This window comes from Bos mutus, chromosome 13 (assembly GCF_027580195.1).
Source record: "Bos mutus isolate GX-2022 chromosome 13, NWIPB_WYAK_1.1, whole genome shotgun sequence".
Classification (NCBI taxonomy): Eukaryota; Metazoa; Chordata; class Mammalia; order Artiodactyla; family Bovidae; genus Bos; species Bos mutus.
The window spans coordinates 51,897,585-51,919,942 of NC_091629.1; the positions used below are offsets into that span (position 1 = coordinate 51,897,585).

The 22,358-nt window shown below is 43.2% G+C and overlaps 1 protein-coding gene across 6 annotated transcripts in view; it reads left to right on the forward strand.

The window, feature by feature from the left end:
* Nucleotides 1-11,540, forward strand: part of ACTR5 (actin related protein 5) — a 36,236-nt gene extending 24,696 nt beyond the window's left edge. The window contains exons 11-13 of one of the 6 annotated variants that reach the window (XM_070381723.1): nucleotides 2,317-2,429; nucleotides 5,286-5,667; nucleotides 11,421-11,540. The gene's annotated coding sequence lies outside the window, so the exon portion shown is untranslated. Of the gene's footprint in view, nucleotides 1-2,316; nucleotides 2,430-5,285; nucleotides 6,625-11,420 lie in introns of those variants that run through there. The other 5 variants (XM_070381727.1, XM_070381726.1, XM_070381725.1 and 2 more) reach the window with 5 other exon arrangements.
* Nucleotides 11,541-22,358: the final 10,818 nt, after the last annotated feature.

The window sequence follows — 22,358 nt, forward strand, 5'->3', positions numbered from 1 at the left end:
CTGGTCCTCAAAACCCTTGTGGGTCCTTCCTATAGTGGAAGCAGGCATATGCAGAGGCTACTGAATAAAACCCAGTACGAAAACTGCATTCTGGTAACTTGGGGACTTCAGGGACTTCAGCCATCCCCTCCCTACTTCATTCTTTCTACTGCTTCCCCTCAGTCAGCCTCCTCCAGCCAGGGTAGCCCCAGGATTTCCTCTTGCCCAGCAAACCTCTGTCCTCTTGTTACTCCTCTGCTTGGTGGCCAGGAGCTTCACCTTGGGAAACAGCCAAGGTCAGGATGGGCATCACACGTGGACTAAGACAGCTGAGCCCTGGGAAGTGGCAGAGATTGATGCTGTGTTTTCCTTTCTTGCATGAAGTGCTCTCCTCTCTTCTCCAACTTCTGTTTCAGAGCACCCACTGAGACCCAGGCATGCTTCTCTCTGCCCCTTACTCATCTGCTCCGGCTCAGGGAGCCCCGTGGGATTCACATGTCCTGGTGCCTCCCTGACCAGAGCTGACAGTCTTAGAAAGGCACCCCTTCTGAGGGTGAGAGAGGCACCTTGGGAGCCAGAGGTGGTGTGAAGGGAAGCACAGAAGGGGCTACAACTTGATATTTACTAAAGCAAGGCTGGATCAGAGGAAGCCTGACCACCAAGAGGTCTTGTTCAGTCACTGTGCTCAGTCACTCCAGTCGTGTCCGACTCTGCTACCTCGTGGACTGCAGCGCCAGGCTCCTCTGTCCACGAGATTCTCCAGGCAAGAATACCGGAGGGAGTTGTCATGCCTTCCTTCAGGTGATCTTCCTGACCCAAGGATCAAACCCGCGTCTCTTATGTCTCCTGCACTGGCAGGTGGGTTCTTTACCACTGAGCACCACCTGGGAAGTTCAGTCGCCAAGAGGTGCTCAGTAGTGAAGAGTCTGTCTCTCCCTATAGCACCGGGAGGGGGAGCCTTTGCGAAATGTGGTAATCCACCAAAGCCCTCTCCTTGCCCCACCCTTATCCATACCCTCCTGCTAATATGGTTTAGGTGAACTCAAAATCCTCAAATATGAACATAAATAAAACTGCAGCATCCTTATGGGGATATGGTTAAAACAAAAAGACCAAAACCAAAAGATTCAAACTTTTGATCAGATAAAATATATACTGCCCCCTCCCCCACAAAGTCACTACAGGCAAAAAGAAAACTGGAATGCAACATTCCAACATGAATTAAAAATAGACAAGCCAGGGACTTGTCTGGTGATCCAGTGGCTAAGACTGCACTCCCAGTGTAGGGGGCCCAGGTTCAATCCCTGGTCAGGGAACTAGATCCCACATGGTACAATAAAGACCAGGCACAGTCAAATAAATATATATATATATATATATATATATATATATATTTTAACTGATATAGGTGTAGAACAACTGAAAAACTTTGAGAGAGGTAGATGTGAACTGGGAACTGACAGGATTCAGTGAAGAAATTGAATAAAAAGGAAAAATTACCTCAGAAACCTAAATTCAAGATGCACACGGGTGAAGATATCCAACTGAGAATAAATAAAGGAAAAAACAAATGAAAGAAAATAGGAGAAATTATAGATAAGAGGCAACAGAAATTGAATCAAATTGAATGTAGTTGAAGAAAATTAAACTATATTGAATTTTATATTGAAGAGGAGTTGAAGGAAAACAAGGGAACAAAATTGATACTTAAAATGATAATTCAGTAAAACTTTCCTCCATCTGAAAGGAAAAGGCCCCGAATATAAATACTAGAAAGACACACTTATGCATAGTTGGGAAAACTGACTCAACTCTAAGACAAAGGCCCAGTAAAACTATTATGTCAAACTCTAGGGTCTAGTTAAAAAAAAATCATCTGACCTCTAGGAAAAATAGATAAGATTACTTACACAATAAAGAAAAATGAGATGGAATCAAACTAACAGCACGGTATAGAACAAACAAGTTGAGAAACTGGATGATTAGAAAGCAGGGAATTCCCTGGTGGTCCAGTGGCTGGGACACTGCACTTTCACTGCCTGAGAGTCCTGGGTTCAATCCCTGGCTGGAGAACTAAGATCCCACAAGCTGCCTGGTGTGGCCTGGCCAAAAAGAAAAAGGGAAAACAAAATCAGCTGTTATTAAAAACAAACACAGCTGAAGAACTAGAAAACTTACCAGGGAAAGACCAACAAGGTTTTAAAACTACCAGAAAGAGAAAACACAAATACACAAAATAATAAATAACCAAAATAAGAAAAAAGTATAACTACTTTGCACAACTGTCAGTAAATACATTTGAAAATCTTGGTGAAATAGTCATTTTTTTTTTTTTAGAAAACTGTAATTGGTCCTCATAGAGATATGTAGAGTCCATCCAACCTATTTCACAGATGAACTAAAGAAAGTTACCCCCAGAGCTGCCCCTTCAAAGAAAACTCCAGGTCCAGGTATGTTCATAGAGTTCTATTAACCTTTAAAGACTAGATAGTTCCAATGTTCCTTAAACTTTTTCAGAATGCAGGAATGGAAGAAATCATCTAAATTATGTTTATGTGCTGCTGCTGCTGCTAAGTCACTTCAGTCGTGTCCAACTCTGTGCGACCCCATAGACGGCAGCCCACCAGGCTCCCCCGTCCCTGGGATTCTCCAGCCAAGAACACTGGAGTGGGTTGCCATTGCCTTCTCCAATGCATGAAAGTGAAAAGTGAAAGTGAAGTCGCTCAGTCGTGTCCGACTCTTAACGACCCCATGGACTGCAGCCCACCAAGCTCCTCCGTCCATGGGATTTTCCAGGCAAGAGTACTGGAGTGGGGTGCCATTGTTTATGTACTAAGTATAATATAAAAATCTGATAGATTACCCCCTCCACACGTCCACACACACACACACAAAGAAAACCATAACCCAATCTCACTTAAAGATACCAGTGAAGAAAACATAAGTAAATTAGTTACAAACAGAATCTATCAGCACATTGAAAAAGTAATCCATAGTGACCAAAGGGATTTTATTCCAGGAATGCAAGGGTATCCATCAAATATCAAAAGTCTCAGAGGCTTAACACCAGGTTTCTTGCTTATGTGTGTGTCCAGTGGATATCAGCATGTATGTGCAGGTTGGAGGGAATCACTGTTGCACATAATCACAGCACTTCATCTTAGGATCGTGCCAACTCAACACGAAGAAGAAAAGAGAACGTTAAGAGTCAAGTCCTGGCTTCCAAATGCTTCCACCCAGAAATAACACACGTCATACCTACTCAACTTCCATGGTAAAGGTACATCATTTAGCAATGTGTAACTTTTCAGTATTCCATTTCACGTCTAACTGTGCCTCTCTCTCTATATATATTTTTTCTGGTAGTTGCTCTAAGAACTACCGGCTTCCCTAGTGGCTCAGTCTGTAAAGAATCCACCTGCAATGCAGGAGACCCAGGTTCAATCCCTGGGTCAGGAAGATCGCCTAGAGTAGGAAATGGCAACCCACTCCAGTATTCTTGCCTAGAAAATTCCATGGACAGAGGAGCCTGGTGGACTACAGTCCATGGGATTGCAGAGTCTGATAGGACTGAGCACACACAGCACACTCAGGATTACATTGTATATCCTCAATTTGTTACAGCTGGTCATGAATTAATCTGTAACACTTCACATGCAATGTAGGAATGTCCCGTGTATCAACAATGTAGGAATGTCACTGTGTATAACTCCTTTTGCCACTTTGGGATTTGCCATTGGTATCGTGTGTTTTACTAATACTTATGCTCTATCCCCCACATGATATTGTTAACACTGTTTTATTTAGTCAGCAGTCTTGGAGAAATCTAAAAAGATGGTCTTTTATATTTACCTCCAAGTCAACTTTCTGGGACAGGGAAGTAGGGACAGGAGGAGGACATTCCCTTGGCCACAGAGCTCAGTCTGCACATTCTTCTCAGGAATGCAGAAAGAGATGGGGGTGGAGGGGTCCCCTCTGGCTGGTACCTAGCTGTCCCAGAGGAAATGCAGTTGGATTCTCCTCACAGCCAGTCCTCAACCTGGACAAGAATTGAGAGGTGAATTCAGCTGCTGGGCACTCTCCAGCCTGCTTAAGGTTTTGGTCAACATCTGACTGAGGGTGGGCTCTATCTTGTCCTGCCAGACCTTTCCATCTGGACAACCATCTAGGGATTTCCTGGGAATTGGGTTGATGGGTATTTCCTGGCCTGGACGAACTTCTGGAAACTTTAGTTTTAGTGGTGGAAGGGGGTGAGTTCCCCTTTGCCTGCCGGATCATTCCTCAACTTGGGACAGTTCTGCAGTAATTTGGATTGGATTTCATCATAGTTGTTTTAAATCTGTAAGGCTTTATAATCCAGCTATATCCATGCCTTGGTCACTATTCATAGTAAAGAGCATTCCACGAGTGTGAACTAAGCCCTTTGTTGATAATGATCCAGTCTGCCTTTGTTCTAGACATTCCTTTAGCCATTGTGAGAAGGTACACCCAGATACTAAAGTATACAAATAAGAATCTGAATAAAATTGAGATATTTACAGAGCCCCCCACCCCCCACCCCCGCCACCGCCAGGGCGAAGGATGATCTTCCGCTTTTCTTGGCAGCTTTTCCCCACATTCTGGATCTAACAATAGAAACCTCTCACAAGATTATTAAGATACACTGAGCTATTTGGGGACCTAGCAGTTACACCCAAGTTATCCTAGCATCACCTCTGTGTGAGTCCAGTCATTGGTTATGGGAAAAGATTCTTTGGCGCCACCTAGCGGCTTTCTGGGGAGCATCAAAGATCTGTGCTGTGCTATGCTGTTCTGTCGGAGAAGGCAATGGCGACCCACTCCAATACTCTTGCCTGGCAAATCCCATGGACGGAGGAGCCTGGTAGGCTGCAGTTCATGGGGTCGCTAAGAGTCGGACACGACTGAGCGACTTCACTTTCACTTTTCTCTTTCATGCCTTGGAGAAGGAAATGGCAACCCACTCCAATATTCTTGCCTGGAGAATCCCAGGGATGGCGTAGCCTGGTGGGCTGCCGTCTATGGGGTCGCACAGAGTCGGACACGACTGAAGCGACTTAGCAGCAGCAGCAGCATGCTGTTCTGTGCTGTGCTATGCAGTACTATGCTGTGCTAAGTCGCTTCAGTCCAGCCCTACTCTGTAACCTTATGGACTGTAGCCCTCCATGCTCCTCTGTCCATGGGATTCTGCAGGCAAGAATACTGGAGTGGGTTGCCATTTCCTTCTCCAGGGAATCTTCCGGACCCAGGGATTGAACCCACTTCCCTTTTGTCTCCTTCATTGGCAGGCGGATTTTTTTTTTTTTTTTTAACCACTAGTGCCACCTGGGAAGCCCTCAAAGATGACACAGATGCAACATTTCCCAAAAGTTATTTTCTGAATTTGGAGCTGACTTTGGAGAAGGACCAAATTTAAAAGAGCTTCCAGAGAAATCTGGTTGGATGAAGAAGGTAAGAGCAGAGGTGTATCCTGAGAACATGAAATAACTTGATTTTGGCTCTTTGTGAATTTTGGAGGCAGACACTTAAAACTTCTCATGGCCTTTTTCTTTCACATATTCTGAGTTGGAGTTTGCTCTTTCTGCTTCCTGCTATGTAATGGTATTCCGGAGCTTGGCCTTGAGATTGGAGATCCTCCTCATTGACAATTCCTAGTGAAGAGTATCTCAGGTGAGAAAGATGGTCCCTCTTCTTCTGCCTGTTTGGAAAAACAGACAGTCCCCTGAGAGCAGTAGAAAACTGGTCCAAAGTTCCTGTTCTGATAAAATGTGAACTCTCATCCTGTTCCGATTTTTGTTGTAAATGTTAAATGTAACAAGGGAGGGATTTCCCTGGCAGTCCAGTGGTTAATATTCTCCGTTTTTTTTAATTTTTCAAATGTAACAATGGACAACAATGGATTATTTTAAGTCACTCGGGTTTTTTTTTTTTTTTTTAGAGAAATGTAATCATGTGCTGTTTTTAAAAAAATCTTTTACAAACTATGTCCATAAAATTCTTAAAACCTTAAAAAAAATTTGGCATCATTGCTTAGTTATATGTTGCTCTAGTAATAACATTTTATTTAACAGCTCTGTTTTTAAAAATGAAGGTACAACTGTTTTTAAGTTGTCCATACTGGCCAGAGGAGCCTTGCAATTTCCTTCTTCTTTCACCTACATTTTAAATTAACAGTACATGCTTTGTATGTGTGGCTCTGGAATTGTGTATATGTTATGAAACAATCCAATTTCAATAGAAATAAAAGCACAATCTTTAAAAATCAAAAGCAAGTGAAATAAATGAAGCTAATTATATCAAGCTGTTAGCTTCCTCACAGAGAGAGGTCCTATTTTAAATCTTTAATTAGGTGACTTAAAGTGACTTTTTTTTCACAGTGGTGAGAAAAAGTCCAATAGTTGAATATACATCTTTAGTGGGATATATTCTAAGGACAAAAAAGAACAGCAAAGGAATCTTACTGTTTCCAGTAATTATGTTGTTGGTAATAGCATTGGTATAGTTATTATGAAGATATAAATGTTTATGTATCAATATATATGTAAATGATTATGTTAATGTCATTAGGAACTAAGATTTTCAGCATACAAGACAAAATATAAAATTAAAATGAAAGTCCTGTAATCTTAAATTTGAACCATAAATTTCAGTAAGAGAACATGATGAATTTTCTAAAAGTATTAATTTCTTACCTGGAGTACGGTCTAGAAATAACAAACAACAGAGTACCAAGGAACATCCCTTGTGTGGCTTCTCAAATACCAGTGAAGTTGTTCAGTCGTGTCTGACTCTTTGCGATCCTGTGGACTGTAGCCTACCAACTCCTCCATCCATGGAATTTTCCAGGCAAGAGCCCTGGAGTGGGTTGCCATTTCCTTCTCCAGGGGATCTTCCGGACCCAGGGATCAAACCCAGGTCTCCCACATTACAGGCAGATGCTTTACCATCTGAGCCACTAGGGAAGCCCCAGTCTCAAATACCATTTCTCATTAAAAGGAACCAGGGTTCTTTGGAGGAATGGATGATTCCAGTTCAGGGGCAGGAAATAGATGAGCCTGGAATATCTTATTGTATCAGAAACCAAAGAAATGATCAAAGACTCCTGGGGTCACATCAGAAGAACTCAGTGACTCCCACCCACTGGCTGAAAAATGGGGAAAGAACAAAGATGAAGAGTTAAAACATTAAATATTGAAATCTATGAATTCATCATTGATTATGTTTGAAAGATCCAGTTCATCATCTGAAAATCAATAAAAACAAAGAAGGGAAATAAGCAGGCATGGTCCTGCCTTTCTTGTATAATTAGACCCACGGTTACCAAGTAGATGGTAAGGGGATTTTCCTTTGTAGAGGATTTCCAGCTAGTGCATGAAGAAAGGATGATAGAATAGCATCATTTTCTTACTCCTGATAATGGCAAGAGACAGTGATGCAATGACAGCTGAAAACCATTTGGTGAAAAGTTGATGGAGATCTTTGTAATGGGTGGACATTACCATGCCTTCTGAGGTGATACAATGTAATGTGTTTAACAACATCCATGAAGTATTCTTAGAAAAATGTTTAGCTTGAATCTGATCAAGCTTCAGATTTAACTGCCAGTTTGTTGGAAATAACTGGGGGGCGGGGTGGGGCGGGTACAGAGAAACCGGGTCCCAACAGGACGCGGATGAGGCACTCAGGTTAGAAAAATGAGAAGAGGGTTTTTTTTTAAATAAAGGTGACGGTAGAATGTGAAGGATCCTAGGATGAGGATCCAAGAGGCCTTTGCCAGTAAGAGGGAGAAATTACCAGAAACTGGAAGGGGGGGCAGTTGTGTAGAGTAGCTGTCTTTCGAGGAACAGTCACCTTTAGAGAAGAAGCATAGCGAACTCAACATGGTCTTCATGCAGAGGGAGTTGGGGAAATAAACACCCTGAACTCATTGTTCTCGCCCCCTCCCCGTCCCACCAGAGCTCGCTATTAGCCAAGCCCAACTGAAGCCAGAGGGCAAAAGAGCCTGGCTGATACAGCCTCCTGGGGCAAAGAGTAGGGTGGAGAAGAGTGGAAGGAAGACCTGAGTAGGGCAAGTGGCTGAAATCCAGCACAAACAGGATAACACTATAAGGTTGCCATCAGCAAAATCCGGAACCCCGACAACTCTTCAGGACAAACAACGCCCCCCGCCCCGCCCCCTTTTTTTGTTCTTCCATCAAATAACTTGCAAAGAGAGGTAAAAAGGGACTGGTGGGAGAATCTATGTTAAATAACCTTTTCCCCCTTACATAAATTGCAAAGGGTATAAAAAGAAGGTGACCTGTAAATTAAGATATTTGAACCATAACACACATACGAAATGTAGACACGTGGACCCTGATGCGAATAAATCAACTGGTAAAGAATATCAACTCCTGAAAAAGTCTGGGAAGGTTGAACAGTGTCTGGATGTTTGACTGTATGATTATTAATAGCTTTTAATTTTTGGATATGATTGTGGTATGGAGAGAGAGAGATAGAGGCAAAGAGAAAGGGCTTATAGAGAGGTACATCCCAGGTATCTGCAGACGAAATGGTATGTCTGGGATTTGCTCCAAAACAATCACGTGGTGTGGAGGGGAGTGGGAGGGAGGTAGAGAAGAAACAAAAGTTGCCATGTGTTTTTATCATGAATCTGGGAGAGAGGTACATCTGCTGAGTCGCTTCAGTTGTGTCTGACTCTGTGCGACCCCATAGACGGCAGCCCACCAGGCTCCCCTGTCCCTGGGATTCTCCAGGCAAGAACACTGGAGTGGGTTGCCATTTCCTTCTCCAATGCATGAAAGTGAAAAGTGAAAGTGATGTCTCTCAGTCGTGTCTGACTCTCAGCGACCCCATGGACTGCAGCCCACCAGGCTCCTTCATCCATGGGATTTTCCAGGCAAGAGTACTGGAGTGGGGTGCCATTGCCTTCTCCGGAGAGGTGCATAAGGGTGCACTGTACTTCTCTCTCTACTTTTTGTACCTGTTTGAAGTTTTCCATTAAAAGAAAGAGAAGTAGCGCTACTCTTGTCTAGTCTTGTTTTGTTGCTCATGTAGTGGTATGTCTTAGACATCATTTAATATTACTATATGTGGAGTTGCTTCTTTTTCATCTTTTAAAAGTGTGTTTGCAAAAAAAAAAAAAAAAAAAAAGAGGTAAATGTGTGCATATCTGCCACAAACATGGTAAAGAACATCAAGTGAATGCAATTAGGATAGCCACATCATACGCACACACGCTTTTTATACAAATAGTAGCGTATACTATGCACAATATAACAATATACCTTGGAGATCAGCCCCCATCAATATAAAAACAGCTGCCGTACTCTTTTTTTCCTTTCTTTAGTTTTATATTATGTTTAATGAATTATGCATTCATAAGAGGCTGAAAAACCACCCTTCAATCCTTTGCTCTTTTATACTAAGAAATGTGATATAATTGCAAACATTTTCCAGTAATGGGTGTTTATCATTTGACTGGGTGGAGGTGTTTTTCCATGCAGAATTTGTTATGGGCTTAAATCAAGCAATCTTTTAAAATTGCTTTTGAGTTTCATGTCATCTTTAGAAAAGTCTTACTCATGCTGAGAAAATTAAAAACAACAACAACAAAACCAAGCCTGACATTTTCTTCCCGTGTATTTAATTATTGCAAAGCTTTTTATGTAAAAACAAAAACCCTACATAATGGCATAGAATATAAATGAACAACCTAACAACATGTAAAATGAACACTTGTGCAGTCATAATGATTGACAAACGAAACATTGCTACCCTTCTTCCCAATCAGAAGCCTCCAGTATGATCTTTCTTGGTCAAAACCTTTCCCCTTGTAGGAAACCACTATACCAATTTCTACAGTATTTCTTCCCATGCTCCTGTATATTTTGACCACCTGATTATGCATCTCTAAACATTGCCTCTAATATGCATCCATGTTTCCTGTAGCCACAGTCCTTTTATTCTCATTGCTGTGTAATATTTTGTTGTGTGCATGTACCATGATTTATTTATCTATCCTTTTGGAATTCATCTTCGCGAAGGCTTGTGGTAGGGCTCCAGTGGAATTTCTTTTCAGATGGCTAGCCTGGTGTATTAATAATATTGAGTAATCCATCTTTTCTCCACTGATTTAAATGCCACCTTTATTATTTGTTAAATAACCTTATTTTTTGTGTCTATTTCCAGACTCACTCATCTGCTCCATTCATCTTTCTGTCTATTCTTGAATTCATAATGAACTATTACTGTCACTTTATAATCTACTTTGAGATGTAACAGAGTTTATCTCTTCCAATTTCTCTCTCTCTGTTCAGGGCTTTTCTTGATTTTCCTGCATAATCTTTGAGTCAGTTTGTTAAGTTCCAAAACAATCCTGTTGGAATATGTATTTACATCCCGTTAAAATTACAGATTGAAAGATGAAAGATGCTATCTTTTCTTGATTGATTCTTCTAACCAAAAACGGGAATGTGCCTTTTCCCTTTATTCATGTCTTGATGTCACCTAATAGACTTGGAAAGTTGTATTCATATATTTCCATGCTTTGTGAAGCAACTGATTCCTTTAAATATTTAAACATTTGCGCATTATGTTTCATACCATAATTTATTTAATGATTCCATTTTGAATGGCATTTGAGTAAGTATGTTTCCAAGGTTATTCTATTGCAAAGAGTGCTGCAATAAACATCCTTGCATATGTATATTCGGAAGGGATACAATACTGCAAGTGAGATTGCTGCACCAAAGGAGGTTTTAAATGTTGACAAGTGTTGTCAGATCAGTCTGAAAACAAAGTCAGTTTATACTCTCCCTAAAGGTATCCACCCTTTGTTTTCACACTTTGACCATCCTGCATGTTTACAACTTTAAAATTTTTTTCTAATAATCGGTAAATTATATCATATTGTGGTTTTAGTGAATATTCCTTTGATTTATGGTCATTTATATTTCTTTTGAATATTCGCCATTCACATCTTTTGTCTAATTTGATCATGGGATGTATCTCTTCTGCACATGGATTTTGTATATGTTCTTTATTTTGGGTGTGTGTTTTTCCTTTCATTAAATCATGGAATGTTTGTATCTTCTTTAATATCTCATATTGCAGTGTTCCAATTTTCCCCATAAAGATATCATGCAGGCTTATTCCTAGACACCTTGAAGTTTTATTGCTATTGTAAATGGCATCTTTTGAAGAAGGACATTTTCTAATTGGTTGTTGCTGGTGTATAGGAACATAGTTGATTTTTATCGTTGGTGCTTGTTTATTGGTATTGTATCGAACAGCCTTGAGGAATTCTCCGATTGGTTCTAAATGACCTGAATGGAGGATCTGTTGGACTTTTTAATGATAAAATCACAGACCTGCGCAGTGTCATATGGTCGACAAGTGATTAAGCAAGTTTTGTGATGCAGAATCCAGGAGATGGGGAGAGCAAGAGATCTGCAGAGGCTGGAAGAAAGTGGAAGACCGAGGAAGAAAAAGAGAAAGTGAGAGGGTCAGAGGAGACAGAGACAAGAGCTGGGCACAGGACAAAGGCTCTGGGCATGTGAAGTAAGTGGACTGGAAAGAAAAGAGGGTTTATAAGTAGTGTTTCTGGGAATGTTGTATTTCCCTTCATGGTGTTTGAAAAAACAGTCAAGTTGTAACAGTTGGGGGTGGGGTGGGCTGGACCATGTTTTCATGACAACAGCAGTGTTTTAAGGGTGGGCCTCAAGGATCCTGGCTTATACCTGCTACAGATATACACAGGCCAACCATAAGATTAGGTCTAGCACGAAAGAACTAGAGAAAAAAACCATACAAAATACTCTACTGATATAATAGAGCAGAAAACTGGACCGCAGAGAGGCAACATCGTGGCCATTCTAACATAAGAGGAAAACCAGGAAATTAAAGAATAATTTGTGATAATGAAAAACATAAAAAAGAATATGATGATAAAACTATAAAATGCATAAGAATAAAGTTAAAATCTATAATGTCTTAGATATATAGTACAGGATAAGGGCAAGAAAATAAATAATTATTTGATAATAATTAATACATAACAGTATTTAATAATATTTTTTAAATATTTTTTTTATGTAGACCATTTTTTAAAGTCTTGATTGAATTTGTTCCAGTATTGCTGCTGTTTTATATTTTGGTGTTTTGGCCTCGTGGCATGTGGGATCTTCGCTCCCCAACCAGGGATTGAACCAGCACCCCTTACATTGGAAGGCAAAATCTTAACTATTGGACCACCAGGGAAATCCCTATTGTTATTATTATTATTATAGCTTTCCAGAGAGACAGATCTGGGCTGGAATTCTGGATCCTCCACTCACAAGCTGTGTGAAGTTGAGCAAAGTAAGGCGATCTGTGAGACTGAGAGGCCAGTGAAGAAGCCAAATCAAATATGAGATTAAAAATACAGGCTTGTAAAAGCAAGACAGGACATTCCTGGTGGTCCAGTGGTTAAGAAACCACTTGCCAATGCAGGGGATACGGGTTCGATCCCTGGTCCAGGAAGATCCCACATGCCTCAGGGCAACTAAGCCTGTGCGCCACAACTGCTGAGCCCACACTCTAGAGCCCATGCTCAGCAGCAAGAGAAGCCACCTCAATGAGAAGCCTGCACACTGCAAACAGAGTAGCTCCCACTCTGCAATTAGAGAAAGCCCACGTGCACAGCAATGAAGACCCAAGACAACCAAAAATAAAAAGTAAAATAAAAACAAGACAAAACAAAACATCCCCTCTGTCTTAAGACCAAGGCACATATCCTTCTCAGCTAGAATTCCTAGACCAGGAGGAGAGGTGGCCAGGCCACTGTCTGGGCTTGGTCTGCTGCTGCTGCTGCTGCTGCTGCTGCTGCTAAGTCGCTTCAGTCGTGTCCGATTCTATGCGACCCCATAGATGGCAGCCCACCAGGCTCCCCCATCTCTGGGATTCTCTAGGCAAGAACACTGGAGTGGGTTGCCATTTCCTTCTCCAATGCATGAAAGAGAAAAGTGAAAGTGAAGTCGCTCAGTCGTGTCCGACTCTTAGCGACCCCATGGACTGCAGCCCTCCAGGCTCCTCCGTCCATGGGATTTTCCAGGCAAGAGTACTGGAGTGGGGTGCCACTGCCTTCTCCAGGGCTTGGTCTGCTGCTTATCCCCAAATCTATCTGGATTTTGTCCACAAGATGGCAGTGTTCCAAGAGAGCCAGGCTCAAGCGCCTGTTTGCATCACATTTGCCGAGGTCCTGCTAACCACAGCGAGTCACACAGACAACCCCGAGTCAATGTGGGAGGGCTGCACAAAGGCATGGATATCAGGAAGTGTGTGCTTCATCGGGGACCTTCAATGTCATGGTGTTACCATGTAATGTACAATGTAACATGCCTTCAGCCTGCTCTTAAGCTCAGGTGGGAGCTTCTCTGGAGCAGCCTAGGCATATGAGCAGCCCATGCAGGTGAGACCAGCAGATGGGACCAGAGCTGGTGTGGTGTGAACTGTTGCAGGGGAATGATGCTTTTATAAGAGGGATGAACCAGGAATGGGAGCAGCACAGAGGAGGTGTCAAATGCCCAATAAGAGATGACAGACACGGGCTCTGGAGGAGGCAAGACCTGGGTTCAGGTCTTGACTCTGCCACTTGCTTGTTCTGTGGCTCTGGGCTAATGAACTTCTCCACTCTGACTGTTAATTTCTTCATTTGTAAAACCAACCTCACGGATAGTTGTAAGAATTAAATAAAATCAGTAGGGACTTCCTGGCGAGTCAGTGGTTAAGACTTTGCCTTCGCAGGGCATGCAGGGCGTGAGGGTTTGATCCCTGGCTGAGGAGCTAAGATCACACATGCCTCATGGCCAAAAAAACAAACAAACCATAAAACAGAAGAAATATTGTAACAAATTCAATAAAGACTTTAAAAATGTCCGCATAAAAAAACATTTTCTCCCCCCGCCCCCCCCAAAAAAAATCAGTGGAGCTGAGGCTGGCACAGAGGAGCAGTCCATACATGGCATTGGTTGTGGCTAATGTGGTAAGGCTGGTGGTAAAGGTAATGGTGGTCAACTGCAGACAGCGGCAAGGATGCTCTGGACGGATGAATAAGAGCAGCCCATTAGAGAAGGGCAGGTGAGGGCGTCTGAGGCAGAGAACATGGCGTATTGGAAGGCATAGGAGTAGGATGAGTAGGCTGTGCTAAATAAACTCGGGTGCCATTGAAGCATGTGGGGCAACCGGAGGAGGGGGTGCCAGGGAGGGCGGAAGAACACCTCCCACCCCACATGCTCTTTCGACAATGTGGCTGTTAAGGGTTGAATCGTGTCTCCCAAATCCACATGTTCCAAGTCCCAACCCCAGTACCTCAGCACATGACTGTATTGGAGACTGGGTCATTAAAGAGGTGATTAAGTTAAAATGAAGCCATTAAGGATTAGAGCCCCTAACCCACCTGATTGCTGTGTTTATAAGAAGAGGAAAAAAATTAAAAAAAAAATTTATTTGGCGGCGGGTCTTAGTTGTGGCATGTGGGATCCTTGACCTTTGTTGCGACATGTGGAATCCAGTTTACCAATTGGGGATCGAACCTGGGCCCCCTGCACGGAGTCTCAGCCACTGGAACACCAGGGAAGGCCCAAGAAGAGGAAATTTGGACACACAGAGATACAGGGTGCATGGGCACACGGCAAAGACCACGTGAGGACCCGGCAAGAGGGCAGCACGTCAAGGGGAGAGAAGCCTCAGGGGAAAACAAACCTGCTGCCACCTTCTCCTGGACTTCTAGCTTCCTGAACTGTGAGAAATCAATTGTATCATTTAAGCAACTCAGTCTGCTGGTGTTTTGTTACAGCAGCCTTAGCAAACTAACACAGCGACCCTGACTTTCCTCCCATCCGCTGGAGGGCTCTGTCCTCTCCCCTTGAAGCTGGGTGCAGACATTCACGCTGGAACCCAGCTGCCATACTGTGAGGAAGCCCAAGCTGGCACACACGGAGGGGCCACATCAAGAGATCCTGTGTGGTAACTCCTGCTGACCATCTAGCTGAGTGAGGTCCTAGCTGACAGCCAGCACCAATCATCAGACACATAAGTGAAGACTCCTCCAGATGATTCTAGTCCCCAGCTGTTGAGTCTTTTCAGCTGATGCCCCAGACCCATGGAAGGTGGGCTGTCCCTGCCATGCCCTATCCTACTTTGGAGTTTGGCACAGAATTCATGAGCATGATAAAATTGTTGTTACTCCACTAAATTTGGAGTTAGTTTATTACACAGCAACAGCAGTTCCCAAAGACTCTTCCAGAACAGCGACCACCAGACCCGCTTTCTCATCTAAAAGCAAAGAGCACCATTCTCCATCCCATGCACCCCCGGCCCCCAACTTTGATAGAAGCTATTGCTGCCACCTGGTGGACAATAGAAAAAACGCACTGTTTTCCCTGTTAAAGAGAGACGTTTTCATTCATTCATTCATTCATACATCCCACAAACATTTCACAGTCCCTGATGGTCAAGTCCCTGATAGGTCAAGTGTAGTTTAAAAAAAAAAAAGTGTAAACCTTACTGTGTTTTTGTATGCTTTCACCTTTGATCGTGACATTTCAAACTCCACAATCTCTTACATTTCTCTTCCAAAATCCAGAATTCTCTGAAAACTGAAAGGTTTCTCATCAGATTAATAAAGCTCACTGGGGAGCTTAACCTAATCTGAACTGACATAAGTTAGTTATGTCTTTTATTAACATTTCATAGCAGAAATATTAATTTATGGGGTGCTGCCCTAAGGATGGTATATAATAGACTGCATTAGTTCTCCAAGTGTGGTCCCCAGGCCAGCAGCAGCAGCATCACTTGGGAGCCTGTAAAACATGGGAATTCTCAGGCCCCACCCTGGACCTATTGAAGCAAAACCTCTGGGATGGGCCCGAGACTTCTGTGCTTTACCCAAATCCTCCTGTTGATTCTGACTCACGTTCAAGTATGTGAATCACTGATATAAAGTTTATGCATCGCATTACACTTTGTTGTTGCTTAGTTGTTAAGTTGTGTCCTCTTTTTCGATCCCACGGACTATAGCCTACCAGGCTCCTCTGTCCATGGGTTTTCCCAGGCAAGAATACTGGAGTGGGTTGCCATTTCCTTCTCCAGGGGATCTTCCCGACCGAGGGATTGAACCCACATCTCCTGCATTGGCAGGCGAGTTCTTTACAACTGAGCCACCAGGGAAGCTCCACATGACATTTGTAAAACCCCAAAGTTCTGAATTCTAAAGCACATTTGGCTCCCTTGGTTTCAGATGACAGATTTCTTGTAATCCTGTATTTTGAAATTTCAAGTCATATTAAAGGAAGTCATGAGATTTCTATGTTTAAAAAAGGTGGGGGGAAAAACAAAAGGGAAAAGCTTCGTTGAAGGATTGGAGAGAGGGTGTGGTTAATAATAATACAAGCTAGCTTTTGCTGAGTGTTTACAACCTACCAGGCATTGTGCCAGGAGCCTACCCTCGACCACGTCCACACAATGATGCTAGGAAGTAGGTATTTTTATCATGTCTGCTTTAAAGATTTTTTTTTTTTGATGTGGACCATTTTTAACATCTTTATTGAATTTGTTACAATATTGTTTCTGTTTTAGGTTTTGATTTTTTTGGCCACAAGGCCTATAGGATCTTAGCTCCCTGACTAGGGATCAAACCCACACCTGCATTGAAAGGCGAAGTCAACCACTGGACTATCAAGGAAGTCCCATCATGCCCGTTTTGTGAATGGGAAAACTGAGGCAAGGGGAGTGAGCAATTATCAAAACTTAGAGTGGGCCACCACCACGAGCCATGGCCCTCAGTGGAGGGACACAGACAACTCAGATGGTCTCATTTCTTCTGCCCACTGATCCGCTGGTGCCTCCCTTTGGCCAAAACCTAGAAGGAGCCAGAAGACACGGGAATCCCTGCAGTTTAATCCCCGGTGAGGCAGAGCAGAGTGAAGGATGGAGAATGAGTCTGTAGCGGCCATTCTACCGCCTGTGTATATTTCATATTGGTTGCTATTTCCTTTTGAATATATAAAAGTATCACACTGAAAGCATCCATTTGCAACTTGCTTTCTGCACCCCTCCCCCCAGTTGCATTTTGTTTTCCAGATTTCTCTGTGTTGATACAGGTGGCTTTATTTCAGTTCATTTTTTCTGTTGTTTAGAATTTCATCATCTTAAAATACCCCTTAATTCATTATGTCCACTCCCCTATGAGCCGGCATTTAGAGCGCTGCCAGTCTTTTTCGATTTCAAAGCCGCAAAGAAATGCCTGTTCCTACACAGGTGTGAGGCTTTCTCCAGGCCAAGTACTCCTAAATGTGGAGTTGCTGGGCCATCTTTCCCAAACAATGCTAGATTCCTCTCCAAAGCAGTGGGCCTAGTGTTTGGTCCCCTAACCCTCAGTTCAGTTCAGTCGCTCAGTCGTGTCCGACTCTTTAACCCTAAGAAGTTCCTATTTCACAGTCCTTGTTGTTGTTGTTCAGTCGCTAAGTCGTGTCTGATTCTTTTCGACTCCATGGGCTGCAAAACGCCAGGCTTCCCCATCTTTCACTACCTTCCAAGGTTTGCTCAAGTTCATGTCCATTGAGTCGGTGGTTACTATCTAACCATTTCAGCCTCTGCCATTTCTTTAGCTTTCAATCTTTCCCAGCATCAGGGTCTTTTCCAATGAGTCGGTGCTTCTCATCAGGTGGCTAAAGTATTGGAGCTTCAGCTTTAGCAGCAGTCCTTCCAATGAATATTCAGAGTTGATTTTCCTTAGGATTCATGCTTCATCATCCTAGACTGCCTCAGGATGGAAGGACCTTTTTTGTGGCTATTTCTGACGGCTGTCGGCTTTTCTGCTATGGATGTTTTCTCTGTACTTCCCTAATCATTCTGAAGGTGAGCATCACTTCAACCAATCTGTCATTTGGGGAGAAACATCTTACCTTCTTCCTCAGGCTTTGTCTCTTTATCTTCCAAGCCTAGATTTCTAGAATTCCAAAAAAGCTTTCCTCTCTTGCCTGAGGCAGCAGTATGTGAAAAGTGCCTAGGCTCTCCAGTGACTCCCTGGGCTGTGACTGTTACAGACTCTATTTGCAGTTCAGGACGGAGAAGCCACTTTGTTCCCTCTGGGTGGTGTCTGTCCTTTCCCAGAGGCAAAGAGTTACAAAACAACAATTGAAGGAAGACAATCTAAACTTCAGTTTATAACCCCCAAGTATTATCTTGCTGCATTTGCAAGCGCTGTTTACTGAAGCCTTTGTGTAGGCCAGGACCTGTATTGTGTTTTCCCTCAAAAGTCTCGTAAAAGGTGACATCATTCACGCAACAAGTCCCTTCTGTGTCCCTGCCTGTGTGCCCAGCTTTGTTAGGTCCTGGAAATTCAGCAGTAAATGAAACAGACACGGCTCCTGACCAGAGGTGTTTGTCGTTCAGTTGTGTCCACCTCTTTGCGACCCCATGGACTATAACCCGCCAGGCTCCTCTGCCCATGGAATTCTCCAGGCAAGAATACTAGAGTGGGTTGCCATTTCCTCCCCTAGGAGAATTCCACAGACAGAGGAGCCTGGTGGGCTACAGTCCTCGGGGTCATAAAGAGCCGGACACGAATGAGCAACTAATACTTTCATCTGACCAGAGGTGCTCACCATCTGTATGTTAGCTTGTTAGGGCCACCCTAACAGAAGACCACACACTGGGGGCTTCACAACTGAAACTTGTCTTCTCGTAATTCTGCAGGTTAGATGTCTGAGATCAAGGGATCAGCAGAGTTGGTTTCTTCTAAGGCCATTTTTCTTGGCTTGAAGATGACTGTCTTCTTCCACTGTCTCACGTGGTCTGTTCTCTGTGTCTAATCTCTCTCTTTTTTTTCGGCTGTGCCACCTGGCTTGCGGGATCTCAGTTCCCTGACCAGGGTCTGACCCTGGGCCCTGGCGATGAAAGCCTGGAACCCTAACCACTAGGAAACCAGGGAACTCCTGAATCACTCTTTCTCTTCTTTCTTTCTTTTTTTTTAAATTTATTTATTTACTTGGCTACAGTGGGTCTTAGTTGCAGCGTGAGTGATCTACTTCCCCGGCCAGGGGTCCAATCTGGGCCCCCTGAACTAGGAGGACATAGTCTTAGCTACTGGACCACCAGGCAAGTCCCTCCTCTTCTCATAAGGACACCAAGCATACTGGATGAGAGCCCAGTTCGAGGACCTCCTTTCCCCATCATCACCTCTTTAAAGGCCCCATGTCCAAATATGGTCACGTTCTGAAGCACCGCATCATGTGGATTTAGGGGTGAGGTGGGGACACAGTTCAACCCATGACACTGTCAGATAGGAGACGCGGACATGAATCCAAGTCACAACCACGTAACAACTAACTATACTGTGGTTCCTGAGGCCATGAGAACCAAAACCGGGGGGTTTGACTGAGGGGTGTCTAGGAAGCCTCCTCTGAGAAAATGGTATCTGGGCTGAGATCTAAAAAAACCAATGAAGGTTAAACAGAGGAAAAGGAGACAGCAGGCCAGGCAGAGGGAACGGGGTGTGCTGAGAGATGGTAGCTCCCGGAAGGGCTTTGGAGGAACCCGAGGGCAGTTAGAGGCAGAGGTTGCTGCGGTGACCTCTCGGGATGGTGAAGCCTTGGGCCAGATAAAATGACTACCCCCTCCCCAAACCGCAACTTCACCCTGGGGCCCTCTTTAAAAATTACAGATCCCATGGACTTCCCTGGCGGTCCAGCAGTTAAGATTCCATCCTTTCAATGCAGGGGGTGCTGGTGGTGGAACAAAGGTCCCATATACCCCACGGCCAAAAAAATTAAAAAATTTTTTTAATTAAAAAAAAAAAGCAGATCCCAGGCTTCAATGATCTACTAAATCAGAATCTCCAGGGGGTAGATTCTCAGGACTCTGCATTCCTTCCCACTCTCTGAATTTTTTTTATTTTGAAAGATACCCAACTTGCAAAGAAATTGAAAGAGAAGTGCCCTTTGAATACCCTTCACCTAGATTCAGCGATTGTTAACATCTTGACCCATTTAGGCTTTTCTTTCTCTGTCCTTCGTCCTCTCCTCAGCAAGCATCCCCTAAAAGTAAGATAAGGACCCCTTCCTCTGTCACCACAATACCATTATGGCATCTCAGAATAATAACATTAATTCAATAACGCCATCAAACCTGCAAACAATCGTTCAGTTCTCAACGGTCTGCAGAATAATTCCTTTTATAGCTATTTACTTGTTCAATCCAGGATCCAATCAAGGTCCACACACTGTATATCTATTTTTGGTTATGTCCGTCTCTAGAATTCCCCACCTTAAAAAATATTAGCTTTTTAAAAGAGAGTCCAGGCTTGTGGAATGCCCCACATTCTAGATTTGTCTAAATTTTCCTCATGATTAAAATCAGGTTAAGTATTTTTGGCAAGAATATGACATAGAAGATGCGAGTACATCTTATAGCATCACAAGGGGTCAAGGAATGTCAGGTCATCTCCTCACTCTGAGATGCTGGGTCTGATCCGTGGTTAAGGGGGAGACTGCTGGGTCTCTGTATTGTGAAGGTGCGTTTCCCCCTTTTTAATCAATAAATGGTCTGACTTTTGGAATCATGTGAATATTCTGTTATCCAACTTTCCATCCAGTGGCTCTAGCACCTGAGATGACTTGCCTCCTCAATCAATGATTATACAGTAGTTGCAAAATGGTATCTGTATTTTTAATAAGTGCTCCAGGTGACTCTTCCACTCGGGGAATTGGGGAAACCCTGGTTAAGTCTAGGTAAGGGATACAGAAAATGGAGTGCTGCTATCAAGGCAGCTGGAGGCATTGACTCAAATCATTCATGACAATCAGTCCAATGCCTATTCCTAGGCCCCATCCTACACCCAAGAGTGAGAGAGGGGTGCAAAGGACAAGCCTAGGAAGCAGCATTTTAACCTTCTCTTTCTCTCTTTTCCAGAGTGATTCTGTGCTCCTTGCAATTTGAGAAACACAGGCTTAAGGGGTGATCCTTAGGCTGGCTGCACATTGCATTTTCAACAACCCTGGGGAGTTTTTGCCATCTGTGTGTCTGTCTATCTTTAAAAGTAAGAGCCCCACCTCCAGAATCTGATTCAAAAGTCCTGGGGGAGTGCCTGGCATCTCCATTTTTAAAAAGCTTCCATTGATACTATGTATAAAATAGATAACTAATGAGAACAGGGAACTCTACTGAAGGCTCTGTGGTGACCTAAATGGGAAGGAAATTCACAAAAGAGGAGAAATGTGTATACCTATAGCTAATTCACTTTGCTGTACAGTAGAAACTTCACAACATTATAAAACAACTATACTCCAATAAAAATTAATGTAAAAAATAAAATAAAAAGCTTCATTATATGTGTATAACTAAATTACTTTGCTGTACGCCTGAAACTACCACAACTTTGTAAATCAACTATGCCTGCTAAGTTGCTTCAGTCGTGTCCAACTCTGTGTGACACTATGGACTGCAGCCTGCTAGGCTCATCTGGCCATAGGATTCTTCAGGCAAGAATACTGGAGTGGGTTGCCATGCCCTCCTCCAGGGGATCTTCCCCACCCAGGAATCAAACCTGCATCTCTTCGACTCCCTGCATTGGCAGGCGGCTTCTTTACCAGTAACACCACTTGGGAAGCTTCAAAAACTCCAATATAAAATACAAATTAAACTAAAAAAAAGAATAAACATAATTCTTGGCCATTAGAGAAAAAAATAATTTCTCACTATGGTATAAAAAGACATTGATTCCATGTGGATTGCTAACTTAACTTTCAGTTCAATTCAGTTCAGTTTAGTCACTCAGTCGTGTCTGACTCTTTGCGACCCCATGGACTGCAGCACGCCAGGCCTCCCTATCCATCACCAACTCCCGGAGCTCACCCAAACTCATGTCCATTGAGTCGGTGATGCCATCCAGCCATCTCATCCTCTGCCGTCCCCTTCTCCTCCCGCCCTCAATCTTTCCCAGCATCAGGGTTTTTTCAAATGAGTCAGCTCTTCACATCAGGTGGCCAAAGTATTGGAGTTTCAGCTTCAACATCAGTCCTTCCATTGAACACCCAGGACTGATCTCCTTTACGATGGACTGGTTGAATCTCCTTGCAGTCCAAGGGACTCTCAAAAGTCTTCTCCAAACACCACAGTTCAAAAGCATCAATTCTTCAGTGCTCAGCTTTCTTTATAGTCCAACTCTCACATCCAAATTAAAAAAAAAAGAAAAACTTCCTTAGTGATGTCAACGTACTGCCAAGGTTGAGAGACGCTGGGCTAAGAGAGTTCTCTCTAAATGGAATGTAAAAATGAAAACCCGCTTCCCCTGCTCTTCCTTCCCCCTAAGCGCTCAGTGA